The sequence below is a fragment of the Camelus bactrianus genome, chromosome 4 (assembly GCF_048773025.1).
Source record: "Camelus bactrianus isolate YW-2024 breed Bactrian camel chromosome 4, ASM4877302v1, whole genome shotgun sequence".
Lineage (NCBI taxonomy): Eukaryota > Metazoa > Chordata > Mammalia > Artiodactyla > Camelidae > Camelus > Camelus bactrianus.
Window position 1 is genome coordinate 34,798,509 of NC_133542.1, and position 18,158 is coordinate 34,816,666.

The following is an 18,158-nucleotide window of genomic DNA, read 5'->3' on the forward strand; positions in this document are numbered from 1 at the left end:
GGAAATAAGTGAGGAGTGGGAAAGCTGAAAGAGCCAATTCATGGGCGCCTCACCCAGCAAGGCTACAGCTTCAAGCACCTGACTGGTTGATTCTCTGGGACTTGATTTCTAAGAAGACATATAGACTGAGTCTCGCTCAATACAAACTGAGTCCTAGGATAGTTCATCCTGGGGCAAGAAGAAATCTTTATCAGTTTCTATCCTCTACTGGTCAAAGGTTAGACCATGAAACATTAACTCATCCACTCTTCAGGGTGGTATATGCATAGGCACCTAGATAGTTTCCATAAATCCCCAAACTGACATTAACAAAGCAGCACTAGGGTAGGAGGTAGGAGATGATGTTATTTTGGGTTGTTTCTGCATGAAGCTGGACAGAGCCCACCTAGAACTTGTTGCTGCAGCAGTGGCCTGAATAAGAGACAAGTGAGGCAAAGAAGATCTGAAGTGGTACAGAAGAGGCAGGTAAAACGTATAATTCTTTCTCTTGTAATTTACCAGCTTTCAAAATAGTGAATTAGTTCTATTGCAACAGAAACGTTAACCAATTGTGTTTTTTTAAGTATCATTATGATTCATGGATATGTACATATCTGATATGTCTCAATTCATTGCAGTTATTTTTCTTACTGATGCTCAAATTTAGCCCACTTTGGTCAGTGGGTGCTTCTACATACAAGTTGGCTCCCAATTTCATTTCGTGTGAACCTTTAGTTTTTGACAGCTTCCTTATTTTCTGAATTGACAAGTTCTTATTTTGGATACTTCTTGCCCCTAACCTAAAATCAATCACTTTTTCAAGTAGGAATAATTCCTTTTAGGGAAAAATGGTAGAGACCACAACCTCGGATCTAAGAGTACTTATTCCTACCACGTTGGTCACTGTTTGGTGGACATTTTGAGTAAATAGACTTGGAATTTTTTTTTTTAAAGAAAAATATATTGTGAATTCTAAATAATTCCCATTCCAATTTAATATTGCTTAACTCTTACGTTGATCGCTTTTAAACTGAAAAATATTGATTAAGAATATTAACATAAATTACTTACTACTAATATTATGATTACTGAGAAGTAGTTTATAGGTTTTTGTTTTTAACATTCTCTTTATCCTCAGGGTATATTCCTAAGGGATGCAGAGTCAAAGAAGTGTGCTTTAAAGTCACCTGACAAAATTCCCCTATACATGGTTAAGCCACCAACTTGATACCGACATTCATTTGCTGCATTTTGCTTTTGCTTTTTAAATTTCTGATTTAATTTTTTCATAATTATGTAAAATTTACATCATTCCAAAGTCAAATACACAAAGTAAGACAGAGAAGTCTAGTTTCTACACTCATACTTTTCATCTTGTTCCATCTCTCTCCAATAGGTAACCATTTTATTTAGTAATTTATTTTTCCATTAAAAAATAAGCAAATGTATTATGTATTCCTGCTTTCTTAGATAAAGAGTAAGATACCATATACACCTTTATTTATCTTGCTAACACTTTATGCTTCAGACAAACTACTGTTCATCTTTTAAAAAAGGATACTGTCCTCTAGGTTCAGTCTACCCACTTCTTGGAATAACTTCTTGATAAGTACCCCCAGAAGTCTAAACTAAATGAACTTGAGTTTTATTCATTCCACCACTTCTGGCAAAGGTTTGTGCAGGGAGGAGAGGAGGGCTTGGCAATCATACGCAAAGCTATCTTGAATGAATAAGGGAGTGACCTTCCCAGGATTTTTTGGGGGGAGGGATACACATAACATAAAATTGATCATTTTAACTATTTTTAAGCATGCAATTCAGTGGCATTAAGTACACTCACATTGTTGTGCAACCAACAGCTTTATCCATCTCTACAACTTTTTCATCATCCCAGATCGACACTCTGCACCCATTAAACAAACAGTAAGTCCTCATAACCTTCCCAGAATTTTAAACAGGACTAAATGGAAGGAACACCTGCTTGCCAGTTGCAGACTGAGGTACTAGGACGATTCTGCCTTTCCAGCTGAGCAAGGATCCCCGTTGTGACTAAGCCGGCTCTCGGGTCAACGCTCCCGCCCTCACCTATTGTCCCAGCGGGAAGAACCGGTATTTCCGGATTGGAGTCTCAGACCCTGTGATCCCCGGCTAAGGGTGAGGTTGGTGGAGGAGGGGAACGGAAGCTGATCATAAAAGTTAACTTTCCACCAAAATAATTAACCTGCTTTCCTATCCCACCCCCACAAAAACAAAGACCCCCAACACCAATCAGACACCCTCAACGGCCCACAACCATCCTCCCATTGTCTTTGAAAGGGTAACCAATCTGACCCCTTCCTTGCCCACCTCCCTGGAGAGGATCGACAAGCCGACCTGGGCGCGAATAAAGAAAGCAGCACAGCAAATTCCGCTCGCCCTTGGGCGAGAAGAACGCTCAGCGGCAGTTTTGTAGAGAAGGAAGGAGGCAGGGGAGCCGGCGCGCGGGCTCAAGTGACAAGGCGGTCCCTGCGGCCGCAGCCCTTGCCCCACCGCTGGGTGGCGTGTGTGAGCCCCACTAGGTCCTTCCCGATACCCCCAAAGTAGCGCCGCAATAAGCTCCGTTTCTCTAGCGGGGTTCGCGCGCGCTTAGCACTCTCGGGGGCTCAAAGGAGGTAGGCGACAGCTGCTGCCCACTCTCGTCCCCTCCAGGCCGCAGCTCTCTGGCTCACTGCCGCCCCAATCCCCCTGCCCACATCCTCGGTTTTTTTTTTTTTTTCTTTCTCCCAAACCCCAAACAGGAAATAGCTTGAGTCACAATAATACACAGGAGCAGCGGCCGAGGCCACTCGCCCCCGCCCATTCCCGGGGCCGCCTCCAGCACTCCAGCTCCGTGAGGCGCCGCCGGCGACGCGCTCCAGGAGCGCGGGGGACACCCACCCAGCAACCCGCGCCGGGTCAGAGGCACCCAAGCGCCCGCCAGAGCCGTCCTCGCCCTGCGCCCGACTCCGCCGACTGCGGCCGCCACCGGCCTCCAGGCGAGTACCCTCCTCCCTCTCCCTCCCGGCCACCAGGCGCCCGCGGGCGTCCGGGGCGCTGCCCGCCGCGAGGCTGGAGAAGAGCCGCCCCAGGCACAGCAGCCGCGCTCGGGCGGCGCCGGGACACCTTCCTCAGGTCGCGACTTTGGCGGGGGAGGGCTTTGCGGGGTGTGGCTCGACGCTTTGCTCCCTGAATCCGTCGTTGGGGCGGAGGTGGGGGGCAGCGCGAGGAAATTCGAGTTGATGCCTCCCCACCACCCCGTGGATTTGGGGCGTACTTTATTGGGCAGTGATTCTTTTTTTTCCTTTCTGGGGATGCTTAACTGACGCTTACCTCCCCATCCCCTCAGGGGATAACAGCGCGTCACAGGGTTTCCCTTGGGGAAGCGTCTGGAAGTGAGTGCGAGCGCGCTAGTGGGGCAGCTACAGGTGTCTGAGAGCCACTTTCTTTTTCCTACCTGGCCTGGAACCTTCTCCCTCCAGGGGTGGGAACTGTTTCACTTTCTGCTGAGCTTCTCTTTAACCAGATTAAAAGGGCCTCTGAGTTTCTGTTGGCGCCGTCAGCGCTCGCAGTGTCTGGAGCGGACAGGAGCTGGCGTCTTGGATTTGCGCGGCCGAGGAGGGCTCTGGGTAATTAAGAGTGCGTGGGGGCTGCGTGAGCTGCTTCCCGCGGGACCTCGGCCCGGGAGCCTGAGAACTCCGCTCACCTGGGCGCGCGGACGAGCCTGCAGGTGCTCGTCCGCGCGCGCAGCCCGAGAGCGGGGGTCTGTGTTCTCAGCGCGGCGACGTTCCAGAACTTTTTTTTTTCCTCCCCACTTTCGGACCCATTTGTAAAGGAGGGGCCGAGCTTGTTAACGTGCTGGGCGTTGTCAGTCTTCGCGGGCTGCATCGCAAGGTTCTTCTGTAGGGAACTCAGTCAAAACTGAGTTGGACATCTTTCTGTTGGATAAAGGCCACTGAATTCCAGGCATTCTTCGAGCTTGAGAAGAGTATTTTCAAGACTATTTTGAAGTCTGCATGAGGGTTTTCTGCGAAACTGGCTCTCTGTTAACTATCCTTAGGTGGGTGGCTGTTTCCGCGTCCCGGAGGTGGGTGGGAACACTTGGGAGGCCCCCTTTCAGCCGGGCCTGCTAGTCCAAGTTGCTCAACGCATGTTTACAAACGGTGGATGGCAGCTAAGTCCTTAGCCAATTCTCTTGAAAGGTGTGATCAGCCCTCTGTGTTTCCTGGTGAGGAGACCGTGGTTCTAGAGGCTTCTTAGGTTGACAGGGTAACTGTCTTTGAAGCGCTCTGGAGCCTTGCTGCTTCGAGTAAAACCCACGGACCAGCAACAGCGGCTTCACCTGGGGCCTGTTAAATATACAGGCTCTCAGGGCCCAGGCAAACCTGCTGAACCAAGAACCCCAGGGGGGGTCTTTGCAGATTGACATTTTGAGAAGCACTGGCATAGGGTATGTTGGGGTGAGTTTCTTGTCCAGTTTAAAGAAGTGATTTACACTATGTTTCCCCACATACCTGACAGCCCGACGTTTGAACCTTCACCTCACCAGACCCGGAGGAACACACCACGGCCCCCTGGATCGCAGCCCTTCCATCCCAGGGTGGTAAGCTCCCTGAGGAAGACTTGGACCTGTGGCTAGCACACTGGCCTGTGAGTGTTTTGTTTCTAGAGACTTATATCCTTTTATTGTTATGATGATAAAATACACGTAACATAAACTTTGCCATTTTTTGACCATTTTTAAGTAAACGATTCAGTAGCATTAAGTACTTTTACAATGTTGTGCAACCGTCACCACTGTCCTTTTCCAGAACTTTTTCATCATCCCAAACAGAATCTCTGTACCTATTAACTGAGACCCTATTCCCCTCTCTTTCCAGCCCCAGAGCTTCTGGATACTGTTAATGACTTTTTTTTTTTTTTTTTGTAGGGTACAGAAAAGGTTGAATTGGGAAGTAAAGTAAAATCATGTTCGTAGAATTTGAGTAAACACTTGGAAATTCCTGGGTCAGTGGCCTGGTGACCTGGTAACTACAGGTTCTTTTTTTCTCTTCTTCATTTTTTTTTTCTTCAGTAAAAACTGGGACTGAACCCAGGACCTCGTGCATGCTAAGCACATGCTCTACCACTGAGCTATTCCCCAACCCCACTCCAGGTTCTTACAGTGCATGTGCTTTCTTTTAATAGAGAATTGATTGGAAAGAAATGGAGCTCCCCAGGGCTCAAACTTCACTAATTAAATGAGTGTAGATGCCTGGTAAAATCTATCTCAGCACTTCTTTTAACTGGCTTTATTTTAGACGTTCTGTTTACATCAGGTTTAGGTTTTTTTTTAAACTGACTCAAACTTTTTGAAAGTAGTTGGAATAAACCTTAAGACAAAGAGTTGTTGCTTGGCATATATATATATATATATAGAGAGAGAGAGAGAGAGAGAGAGAGAGAGAGAGAGAGAGAGATCATAGCAAGACTTCAGAAAGATTTGAAATAATTTTCTAAAATACCACTGTTTTGTTTCTGCTTTAATGTTAAGTGACTCTAATGGTCCGATGACATTATTTCTAGTTGTAAAAACATTTGTATAATTAAGAAAAGTTTTGTAATAATGAAAGTCATCTACTTGCATCTGCTTAGAATTGTCCAGGTTGTGGTTTGAGGACTTGCTTTTCAGTGAGGACAGAAATGTGAATTGGCAAGCTAATAAAAATGGTTTCATTCATGATCTAACAAAGTCATTGTTATAGATCAAGAATGTGGTTCAGAATACATAAGTGATCAGAGATAGTGGGAAGATTTAATAAATAGCTGAACAGTGGCAGATCCTTCACAATTTTCCCAGTTTCTTTTTTCTCTAAGATGCTTTACTTTTCTTGTATTATGACTTTCATTACAATGAGGCTGTCAACTTATAGGAAGGAACTTACAGCTTCCTTTGATTGAAAAGTCCCTTTGAAATGATGAATGAAGATAATTCAAATAGGCAAGATTTGATCATTCAAATAGGCAGAAAATTCTCCCTTTTCAGGAGATTCTTGTATTCACAGAATTTCAGAATGTTACTTCAGTAAAACTCTAGGAAGGCAAAGAGAAGGCTTCCCCTCCTCCACTATGTTCTCTTCTGAAACAGCAATGTAATTCAGTGTTTATTTGGTGAACAAATGCTATGTTGTAATCCACCCAAGAGAAAAAATTCCTTAGAAAGTGTTTACTGAAAGAATTTATCAGTAATTCAGTGATGCCTGGAGAATCACTTGGGGAGTTTAGTAAAAATGGAAGCTCTCCAACTGCTTCAGACCTACTGAGACTCTCTGCATTGGAATCTGTAGGTTTAGCAATTCCTTGGGTGATCCCAATGTATAATTAGGTTGGGAGTCGCTGGAGTAAACACACACACATGCAAACTAAGATACTGAAAAATTAATCTGAAAGTACAAGACAATGCAATTTTATATTAAACAAGAAATAAAATTAATAATGACTTCTTCCTTAAAATTAGGTGGTCATTGTTTCAGGTTTGATGTTGAAGACCAGCATCACCTTTTGATGTTGGTCTGATTCTTGAGATCTGAGGTTTAGAATTCTGAATGTCTAAGAGAACCCACTTGTCTCTCTAAGAGAGATCAAGGCATTAGACTATTTGGTTCAGCAACAATAAGCATTTGTTGAGTGCCTATTTTGAATCAGGTATTTTCGTAGTATGTTCTCATTAAATTCTTACAATGACCTCGAGAGAGCTATTTCTTTTTTTCTCATTTTACAGATGAGAAAACTGAAGCCAACCTAGGTCTTCCTACTGTAGACTGTGGTTCTTTCCGTGGTCCTTCCATGTAAAATAATAATCCTCTGCCTACTAACTCTCCTTCACTTCCAAGAATCTATGTATTGATTAATTCTTTGTTCAGATCTCTTGGAACATCAGGCACCACATGCTTTAGGCCTTGAAGCAAATAAAAAGATGAGCCAAAACAGAAATAAATTCCAAAAGCAAAGGGTTCTTTCCATGGTACCACAAGACCTCTGATGAGTGATCGGTAGATTATACTTGGTTTAAATGCAGCATTAGCATAGCTAGTCCAGCTCCCAGAAAAATCAAGTCATGGGCATTCTTATTGCGATCAGTCAGCAGTACCAGCTCCATGTATGGTATCTACGCAGCACCGCAAGACGCTGTACAGTGTGGAAGAAAGGGCACAAGATTCAGGTGCAGAATAACCGACACTTAGCCTGACCAGCTGACTGAGTGGGAGTAAACCTCATAAACTCGGAGCTGCCATGTCCCCAAATATAAAATTAGGGGAATAATTATCTCCCTCTATGATTATAGTAAGGACTCAAAAGAACCTTATTTATAAAAGTGCTTGTAAGCTGTAAAATGATCACAGAAACCTCTTATCTTTATTTGGGAGGAATTTGCAATGCAAAGGAGACAGAAGAAGCCACACATTCAAGGTGCCCAACACTTTTTAGTTAACTGAGTTTGTTTGTAATTCTCCTCTAACTGTAGGCCATTTAAAAAAAAAAAAGCGATTTTATTGATAATTCACATGCCATACAATTCACCTATGAAGTGTACAGTTCATTGGTTTTGAGTATATTCATAGAGTTGTGCAATCACCACCACAGTCAATTTTAGGACATTTTATTGCCCTAAAAAGAACCCCTTCTTGAACCCCTTTCACCCCTTAGCTGGTACCTTCTCAGCCCCTATCTGCCCCACCCTAAGCAACCACTAATCTACTTTCTGTCTATAGATTTGCCTATTCTGGACATGGAATTATACAATACGTGGTCCTGGATTTCTGGCTTCTTTCATTTAGCATAATGTTTTCAAGGTTTAGCTACATTGTAAAATTATTGCCAAATAATTATCATTGTAAGTGTATACCACATTTTGTTTATCCACCCATCTGTTGATGGACACTTGGATTGTTTCTAAAAGGCTTTTTTTTTTTAAACTTTGTAGGGGAGGTAATTAGGTTTACTTATTTATTTATTTAGAGAAAGTACTGGAGATTGAACCCAGGACCTCATGCATGTGAAGCATGTGCTCTGCCATTTGAGCTATTCCCTCCCCCCTGGATTGTTTCTACTTTTTTGCCTGTTACGAATAGTGCTGTTATGAACATCCATGTACAAGTTTTTATGTGGACATATGTTTTCATTTCTTTTGGGTACATACTTATAAGTGGAAAACAAATGTAAACCCTATATTTAACGTTTTCAGGAACTGCCAGAGTGTTTTCCAAGGTGGCTGCACCAGTTTACAATCCCATCGGCAATGTGTGAGAGTTTGTATTTCTCCACATCCTCATCAGTCTTCTTTATTTTAGCCATCCTAGTTGCTGTGAAGCAGTTTTGATTCACACTTCTCTGATGGCTAACGATGTTGAACATCTTTTCATGAGCTTATTTATTAAACCATTCTTTCTGGGCTTTTAAAAAATCCTTTTCCAAAGGAGAATTAGTGAGAGCAAGAGGAAAATCAGTTTTGAATAGATTCTCTAGTTTCAATGATTTAGAAGAATACTGAGAATGTAAATTGAGCCCTTTGCTATTTTAAAATGTATTCCAGTTTTGGCTCATCTTTTTACTTGCCTTAGGGCCTAGTACATGTAGTACCTGCTGTTCCAAAGGATTTGAGTGAAGAATTAATGCATGGGAGGGCAGGGTATAGCTCAGTGGTAGAGTGCATGCCTGGCATGCATGAGGTCCTGGGTTCAGTCCCCAGTACCTCCAATAAAAACAAAGAAATCTGATTACCACCACCACCCCCTGCAAAAAAGAATTAATGCATAGATTCATGAAGGTAGGCAAAGATCTGTTATTCTATATGCTGATTTATTGCCCACTAAAAAATCATGTGCCTCTCAGATGTTAATAACACACTAAAGAAGGCACTTGTGCTGATGGCTGATATTTTAAACACCTGAACTAACATTTTTTGCTATTGTGTTGGTTAGCATCTATTCATTCTACTTATTAAAATATACAGTAATATAGTTTATAAATCATATTAATAAATAGTTTATATATTTTATTAGGGTACCTTGATTTTATCTTTATGTATTTCCAATAGGAGGGTGGACTGATAAACATTTTGCCATGAGTTTGCACATTTCCATTCTTTCTTTCCCGAGCTGCATGGCAGTGTTCTTTCTCTCTAGCTATGTGGAGAATCGTCTTCATGTTCTCCAGTTACAAGGCAATCATGAATTTTTAAAATACGTATTGGCATTTGGAAAAAGCAAGTGGAGTGTGTGGTCCTCACGCAGTGGGCTGTATCTGGATCACCTGCAGGCTTGTTAAAACACGCATTGCTGACCCCTTGAGTTTGGTTTCTTTTTCGGTTGATCTGTGGTGGGGCCTGAGAATCTGCATCTCTCATAAGTGTACAGGTGATGCTGATGCTGCTGGTCTGGGAACCACATTTTGAGAACCAGTGGACTGGAGGCACTGGGAAGTGTGGGACTGGAGCAAGAGTCAGGGAAAAGAAGAGGCCAGAGGAGGGCTCAGGCATCCTGTGCATACAGGACCTTGGTGGAGCTAGGGAAGTGGATGTGACTGAGGCAGGGCATAGACAGGTGCTGGGATCCGAGACGTACGGGGAGAGGGTGGCTGGAAGAGAAACCTCTGGGATGGGAGAGGGGTGGGCAGAAGGTTCTGAGGAGGCAAAGGCAAGTGAGGCCCCCTAACTCCATGTAAACAGGGGAGCGAGGACACGCCTTTCCACCACTCCCAGGAAGGCCAGCATTACCAGGTAGTGGGATGTGCTGCTGGGGGCCATGGGGCCAAGTGTGAACTTTCCTTCACAAGATTAGGGGCCCCTTTAAGTCCTTCCGGCCAGTCCTGGAGTCATGACTGGCCCCTTTCCCTCTTGCCTGTTACTGTTAATCATAGTCAGCCTAGAACCTGGGAGCTTTGTAAGCCAGAGCAGGAGCCCTTCATGCAAGTAGTGGCCTTCAAGTTTGTCTTCCTCCCTTCACGCCTTTGCCTGCTCAGCATAATGGCTTAAAAATCTGTGCCACCGGGTGTCTAGTCTCCTTAGCATAATTTGGCATAAGCCGATTCTGAGGTGGGTGCCAACAATCTGTGTTGTGAAGGTCAGAAAGTTCTGCTACAGAAAAGAAATCCAAGGAGGGCAGTGGCCCACTGCTGTTGGGTCCTGTGAAGTTGAGCTGTGTCCCACCCTCCTTGCAGTGTCTCAGACTTAAACAAACATCTCCTAATTTTATTTCATATTTTACTTGAAAGGAATCCTCTTCATCTCTGAGGATGTAAAGCATTTCTCTTGGGCTTTGGAACAAGGCCACAGCCTGCCCCGAGGTGTTCTGTGTTACTACCTGGGGGCACCTGTCATCAGCAGAGGGAGAGAGTTTAGGATCAGTGGGTGTGGTCTATGCCCAGCTCCGCCTGTGACTTGCTAGGGGGTTCAGAAGCTGAGTGGCCGCCGCCTGCATTCGACTCACCTCCATTCCACTCAACCATTTGCACAATTTTACATTCCTGCCTGGCCCCTGTGGGCCCTGGGTGTGCAGTTCCTCTGGTTAATGATCAGTACTAGACAGGAAGTATTTTTCAGTCCTGCTTCTGGGAGAGATGGTGTCTTAGGATCCCTAAGGCCACCTCTAGTTTCGACAGCTTGCTAGGAGGACCTACAGGTTTAGCCTATACTCACCTCTGTGACTATTACAGTGAAAGGACGCAAAGCAAAATCAGCCAAGGGAAAAGGCACACAGATCGAAATCTGAGGAAACCAGGCACAAGCCTCCAAGTGTCTTCTCCCAGTGGAGTCACGTAGGACATCCTTAATTCCAACAGACGACGTGTGTGAAGTGTTGCCAACCAGGGAACTTCATTAAAGACTCAGTGCCCAGGGTTTTCTCTGGTAATTTATTACACTGGCATCCTCTGCATAGCATGGACCAAAAGTTCAGACTCTCAGTAGGAAAGCAGGTGTTTAGCCTAAGCTACATTGTTTGTGCAATCAATTTAGGGACAGTAAGCAACTCTTATCAGTCCTGGGAATGGTGGAACCTTCCCCAAATTCACCTTCCCAGATGCCAGCCAGGGGCCAACCTTGTAAGCAGACCTCTCAAAGGATGCTAATGCTTTTGTGCACAGATAGGGATGAGGATGGAAAGTGAAGATGGTGGTGGCAGCCCCTGCACTTGGGGGAAGGTTCTGTCTGTGCAGCTTCAGAGGAGTGCAGGAGTTTTCCTCCCTCTGACCAAAGTGGGAGAGGGCAGACGTGAACTTGGGTTGTACACTCAGATCTTGGCTGCAGGATTGTACTTGGGATTCCTTTCCTTCAGGCACTGGGAAGGGTGAGAGTGCACTTTGGCAAAGAGTTCAGAGCCCTGTTCATTCATGCATGCATTCATTCTTTGCATGTGCTATTGATGCCTCTTCTCTGCCTGGCCCTGTGCCAGGCACTAGGGATACAGTGGTGAACATTGCAAAGTCTCTGCCCTCCTGAGATCCACGCTCTAGAGGGAGACAAACCAGTAAAGAGGCAATTCCATGTCATTATGATGGGGACATCCCAAGGGCCCCAGCGCACCTACCCAGGCTTAATGGGTGTCAGAAGGTATACATTTCGTCATCAGACCAACCTGGGAATTACAGCCCCACAACTTATTACTGGTGTGGCCCCGCGAAAGTTACTTAGTCATTTGGCACCTGAGTTTCTTCATCTGAAAACAGAGAGACTTTACATCCACCTCTCAAGGTCGCTGTGAGAATTAAACAAGGTAATACACGGTGAGCCCTTATCTCAGTGGCTGGCACAGGGGACGTGTTTGCTAAGTAATGGTTCGGCCACATCTAGGCAAGGGGGAGGGCATGTTAGCTGGAGCGGGTGGCATCTGCCTTACCTGCTCTGTGCAGAGCCTCAGGTCAAGGCATCTCTAGCCCGAGGCTCACAGGTGCACTGCAGGCTGCCTTCCTGCCAGCTTGCCCTACTTACCTGTCTGAGAACACACTTTGCTTTTAGGCTTTTCTGGCTCTTGGAGATACTTTTCTTTCCACCTGGGATGCCTCAAACCCTTGCATCAGCCTAAGGAATGTCTATTGATACTATTAAGACTTAATTAAAGTACCATCTCTGTGAAGACTTTCCCAAACCAAGCACCTCGGACAAGATTGTCCCCTCTCTGCTTTGTCCCGTGCTTGTTCCACAGCCACTCACATCCCTGCTACAGCAGGCTGGGTTGCAGTTACCCGTTGCCCCATTAGAGTGGGTGGTTCTTGAGGGCAAGGATGGTTTCTCATTATTTGTATGCCCACTGTCAATCAGAGTGTTGGATAGGGAGCAGCTCTGTGCTTGTCCCGGGAGTAAATGAATGAATGAGTGTTGGGGTGGACCTAGAAAACCCAACAGGAAATGGCTTCAATGTCAGAAAAATAGGTATCTGCCCTCAGAGCAGAGCTTACAGTCTAGAGGGGGAGAGAGATAGTGATAGGTAAACATATAATTAGAGAAGTGACAGGAGGAAAACAGAGTCTGGCTCATCAGCAGGTGCAAAGGGAACTGGAACAGGGAGAAAGGGGAGGCCCAGTGTTGACGCCCTGGGCTGTGTGCATTATCTTCTGGAGTGTGGGTGGTGTTGGAGGCTGGACGGACTGGTCAGGCAGGGAGCCACACCATGAGAGCCAGGAGTCCTCCAGATGAGGATGGATTGGCAGATCAAAGGTTACCTATCAGCACCTCAGCTGCCAAAGGGCAGGACCGTAAGGAGATCTAAGTGGACACTGGGAAGGTTGAAATGGTCCATACGGGAGCACAGAAAACTGGGGTTGAGGAGAGCAGGGTTGATTGAGGAAGTGGCACCCAGTGAGCTGAAATACCTGTCTGGACTGGATCTACAACCTTAGTCTGCTCAGGCTTCCATAACAAGATACCTCGGCCTGGGTGGCTTAAACATCAGACATTTGTTTCTCACATTTGTGAAGGCTGGGAGCCTGAGATCTGGGTGCCAGCATGGTTCAGGGTGAGGGCCATCTTCCTGGCTTGCAGAGGGCCACCTCACTGTGTGTGCACATGGCCCTTACTAGGTGTGTGTGCATGGAGAGAGAGCCTTCTCTCTCTCTCTTCCTCTTCTTAGGAGGGCCCTTACCCCATCATGAGGATCCTACCTTCATGACCTAATCTAAACCCAATTTCCCTCCCTAACACCTCACTCCAGTTACCATCATGCTAGGGATTAGGGCTTCAATTGATGCATTTGGGAAGGACCAAAAAAAGTCCATAATAACCTGAGCCAATAAATATTGTCTGAGTGAATAATAATCATGGCTAGCACTTAGCACCTTGGATGGTTCAGGCACTAAGTGATTTGCATATATTTATTAAATTTAATTTTCACATAACCTTAACAGCTAGGTGCCACTATTATCCCCATTTACAGATGAGGAAACTAAGGCCCTGGAGAGGTGTAGAGACTTGCCCAGGCCACACAGCTAATTAAATGTGAATCTGGGATCTAAACCCAGGCTGGTTTACAGAGCAGGGTTTTAACCATGACACCCAACTGCCTCTTAATTAGGAAGTAAAATGTTATTGAGTATCTATCATATGCTGATTCCTGAAAGAGGAGAGATGCTGGCAATACAAGGATGTATACACTGTATGCACTTTCTAGGCCGTCACTGATGCTGGGAGAGACAGAGCTGTGATTTTTGAAGTCAGTTGAAATGTATTGAGACCGACAAGGAACTTTGTTTCATCATTCTTTTGTAACTGTGGTACATAGAACCATTGTCAGAGAAGTGTTTTGTTATTTCAGATATGTCCGGTGGCTGAAATGATCACGAAAAATAGATACTGTTTAGGGACTAGTGAGCTGGCTCATCAAATTAAATTTACTGTTTGTTTTTACTAGAGTTTACAATGTAATGATAATAACTGATGGTAACAGGTACCCTAAAATCTTATATACTATCAAGATACAATTTGAGAAAAAATAGAACCATTTATGTAAAAAAGGTTTTTTTAATTAAGAATAAATATAGATAATTTGGGAATATTTTCTAGGAAAATTTAAAACAAAATGACTTAAAAACTTGTCCATTGTTTCAGGATCTTGACTATTAGGGTCATGTGGATGCTCAGTCAACCAGGAGGTAACTCACTCCTGTTTGGATGGGGGTGTCCAGGGAAAAACCCAGCCCCTGAGGAGGAAGACAAGGAGGGGAGCCAGCTTGGTGATGGTGGTGGGGGATTCCTGGAGAAGGAGAAGGAAGAGCATGTCTTTTTTTTCATATTCTTTTTCACTATAGGTTATTACAAATTATTGAATGTAGTTCCCTGTGCTATACAGTAGGACCTTGTTGTTTATTCTGTATAAAGTAGTTTGTATCTTTTGGTTATTTTTTGTCTCAGGGTTGCACCCTTCCGTCTTGAGATGGGGAGGTTTTGTCCCGCCTCCTATGCTCTCTGCCAATGATCATAAGCTCTTTTTTCAAGGGGCAGAATTTAGCTTTCCAAAGAAGAGAGGGTCATTGCAGCTTTTCCTCAGGGTCTAGGAATGTCTTTTGGTGGGTCTCCAGGTCCTCAGTCACAGCTCAGCTTGCCATTTGCGTCAGCCCTTTCTTCCTCCTGCTCTGCCTCGACAGGGGATATGCCAACAGGCTGCATTTCTTTCTTGTGACAGAGTTGCGTCATCTCAGTTCCACACTCCTGAAGGTTTTGGACTGCACTTTACTCGGGGTTTGCTCAATCTGACATCATCAAGATGGCCTTTGGGTCTGCTTTTCTGTTCTCTTCTTCCGCAGTGTTGGTTTTTTCCTCCATCTTGGGTGGTGAGATGCGTGCTTGGTTTTGGAACATTAGTCAGTTTCCTCCTGGATCTTCTTGCCTGGTCATCAGCCTTGTCTGCATCCCCTGACTCCAACTTCTCACCCAGTTGTCTTCTCTAAGAAAAAACTGATCTTGAGTGAGCGTCCCACCAGACACTTACTGTGACTGCCCACACAAGCCCTACGGTGCTGGAGATGTCTAGTCTTTCTCAGGAGCTCATAGTAGCTACCCGGGATTTAGCCTCTTCCTCTTGCATTTTGATGGATTCAGCTTCCAGAGAACAGATCATCATCACAGAATCAGCAGTTGGCTCATCTTGAACATGGAGGATTTTCTTTTCCCAGTTGGTTTGCTTTAAACATACAAGACACATCACAGGCCAGATGTGTCTAGGCCAACTGCTACTTCTGGACTTTCATCTTTTTTCATCACAGGGGAAGACCTGCTGAGAGCTTTCCTTTTTTTTTTTTTTTTCAAATAATGGATTGAATTATATCCCCCCCCCGACATTCATATATTGAAACCCTAACCCCCAGTATGTCAAAATGTGACCTTATTTGGAGAGAAGGTCTTCATAGAAGTAATCAAGAAAAATTGGTCACTAGGGTGGGACCTAATCTAGTATCACTTGTGTCCTTCTAAGAAGAGGAAACTTGGATGTAGACGCTTGCAGAGTGAGGATGATATAAAGACATACAGAGAAGATGCCATCTCAAAGCCAAGTAGAGAGCCCTGCCTCATGCCCCTCAGAAGGAACCAACCTTGTCAACACTTTGATCTTGGACTTCTAGCCCCCAGAACTGTGAAATAATAAAACTGTTGTTTAAGGCACCAGTCTGTGGTACTTTGTTACGACAGCCCTCACATACTAATAATAGTCAGAATAAGATATTCTGCCTGAGGCTTCTAATTCATACACTTGGACATGTGACCTTTGTGAACAGAAATTTGCATGTATAATCTGTGTTTACCTGTAACTTTCTGGTTATACTGCTTAAGTCTGTGGATTCAAGTTTTTGAAGTGAATACCAATTTAAAAAAAAAACAAAACACCTAAGGAAAAAAAAAAAAAGAGAGAAATAAAAAAGAAACTCTACCTGGAACCAAGAGAAGTGTTAACATAGCAGCTATCCTGGCTTCACCATCTCCCACAGATGTCCTGGGAGAGCAAGACGGGGTCTCACGTTGTCAGATTCTTCTGCCTTGAACTCTGAAGTGTCTCTTGGGTTCACCAAACATACAGCTATGGGGCAGGTCCTCCAGGGGGCCCCACACTGAGACTGCAGCCAGCTCGGCCACAGCACTAAACAGGGCTCTGCCCGGAACCAAGCCTGTGTCCGACACCCAGGCAAACCACCACTAGAGAGGGCTGGGGGCAGTCCTGGATCAGCGTGGAACTCAGACCCCCTCCATGCTGCCCAGGACTCCTTTCCTTTAATTAATCTTCCATGGCCTGGAGGACCCACCCTATCCTTTCCACATGCTTAAACACATAAGTTAAATTCATCGTGGTTCCTGTTTGGATAGATTAAGCAGAAACTATTTGAGAAGGCAGAAAAAGGAGTACCTAGCCCAGTCTAGGGGGTTCAATCAAGGAGAACTTTCTGGAAAAAATGAAGACATAACTAATTAGCAGGGGAAAAATAACACACTTCGGTGACTATGCTGGACATTATATGCACTAGGTGCTTTATATGTAATAACTTTTAAAAATTTTTTTCTCTGCTTATTTCTTTTTTTCCTCCAGTTTTATTGAGATATAATTGATATACAGCATTATATATATATATATGTTTAAGATCTAAGCATAATGATTTGACTTATATGCATCATGAAATGATTATCAAAATCAGCTTAGTGACTGTCCATCACCTCATATAGATACAAAATCAAAGAAAAAAATTTTATGTGATGAGGACTCTTAGAATTTACTCTCTTAACTTTCATATATAACATACAGCAATGTTAATTATATTTATCATGCTGCACATTATGTCCCTAGTACTTACTTATCTTGTAACTGGAAGTTTGTGCCTTTTGACTGCCTTCATCTAGTTCCCCCTCCCCTCACCTTCACCCTCTGGTAACCGCATATCTGCTCTCTTTTTCTCTGAGTTTGTTAGTTTATTGAAGTATAGTGAGTTGTACAGTGTGTCAAGTTCTGGTGTACAGCACAATATCCTAGTCATGCGTGTATGTTTGTTTTTTAAGTATAATTGTAAAATGCTGTGCTAGTTCCTGGTATACAACATAGTGATTTGCTGTTTCTGTACATTTCAAAATGATCACCATGATAAATCGAGTTATGATATGTCACCATACAAAAATATGTGTAATTCTTAACTATATTCCCCATGCTGTACACTTCATACCCTTGACTCATTTATTTTACAACAGGAAGTTTGTACCTCTGATTTAGTTTTTAAAGCTAAAATGGAATGTGGGATATGTGAACTACCCTCTCCGACCACTGGCAGCAGACTGCTGTATCTCAGCACTTCTCACCTGGTGTTACGGATAATGAAATAGGTTCGGAAGGGTCAAGTAACTTCTTCAAGCCCACATGGCGGTAAACAGCAGAGGTGGGATTCAAATCAAGTCTTCCCGTTTAAACTCAGCTCTCTTTCCTTGTGTCACGGGGTTAGTATGACTTGGGGCACCACAGGAATGGGTGAGTGTAGCTTCAAGGTCTCAGGCGAGGAGAACCAGGAGGAAGATGCAAGATACAGAAAAAGGCAGGAAGCAGCTGCTGCTGGGGACTGGGCAGTGGGTTCTTTCAGGTAGATAGCGGGTTGGGTGAGAGGATCCGGTTGAAAAGAACAGATTTGGTGACCTCCAGTTGAAGATAATAGTTTAAACCCAGTAGCAGGTGCATTCTGAGGATGGCTATGAAGAGAGAAGGCTAGTTTGGGCTGAGGGAAGCAAATCTGGAAGAGCCACAACTAATCTTGAACTCTTTGTTAATTCTTTTACATCACATAATTTTTGTTACAGTGTTTTAGTGCCTTATCTGAGTAACAAATATGTAAATATGTATTCTATATGAAGATATGGGGGGGATGAAACGATGCATAAAGTCACAGGGTTTCTTTGTAGTGGAACTGGGGGGAGAAGAGAAGCTGTTTCCCTGGCTCTTCTACTTTAAGACTTTTTTCAGCTCCCTGAAAAGCAGGCCACACCCTGTGTAACAGCCTGTTTGGGGTATTAGTTCATTTCCATTTTTTATACTTCCAAAGCCTAGGAACAGTTAAAATACCCAGTGAAGAAGGATGACCACAGTTTTCCACCGGTAGACATGAAGTAGAAAGGATCTGACCAAAGGGAACGTCATTCTGGTCTGTGAATTTTTCTGTTCACTTTTAATCAT

At 44.3% G+C, this 18,158-nt stretch overlaps 1 protein-coding gene and 1 long non-coding RNA gene across 5 annotated transcripts in view; one reads left to right on the forward strand and one right to left on the reverse strand.

Moving 5' to 3' along the window:
* The window catches only part of LOC123612121 (uncharacterized), a 133,113-nt gene extending 129,144 nt beyond the window's left edge, over positions 1-3,969 (reverse strand). For 2 of the 3 annotated variants that reach the window (XR_006719291.2, XR_006719290.2), the window contains exon 1: positions 3,452-3,964. This is a non-coding gene — a long non-coding RNA (uncharacterized LOC123612121). Of the gene's footprint in view, positions 1-3,451 lie in introns of all 3 variants that reach the window. The other variant, XR_012506370.1, reaches the window with a different exon arrangement.
* Positions 1,949-18,158, forward strand: part of TJP2 (tight junction protein 2) — a 111,746-nt gene continuing 95,536 nt past the window's right edge. Inside the window, exons 1-4 of one of the 2 annotated variants that reach the window (XM_074361662.1) lie at positions 1,949-2,133; positions 2,757-2,993; positions 4,516-4,644; positions 4,925-5,021. The gene's annotated coding sequence lies outside the window, so the exon portion shown is untranslated. The remainder of the gene's footprint in view (positions 2,134-2,756; positions 2,994-4,515; positions 4,645-4,924; positions 5,022-18,158) is intronic. The other variant, XM_074361661.1, reaches the window with a different exon arrangement.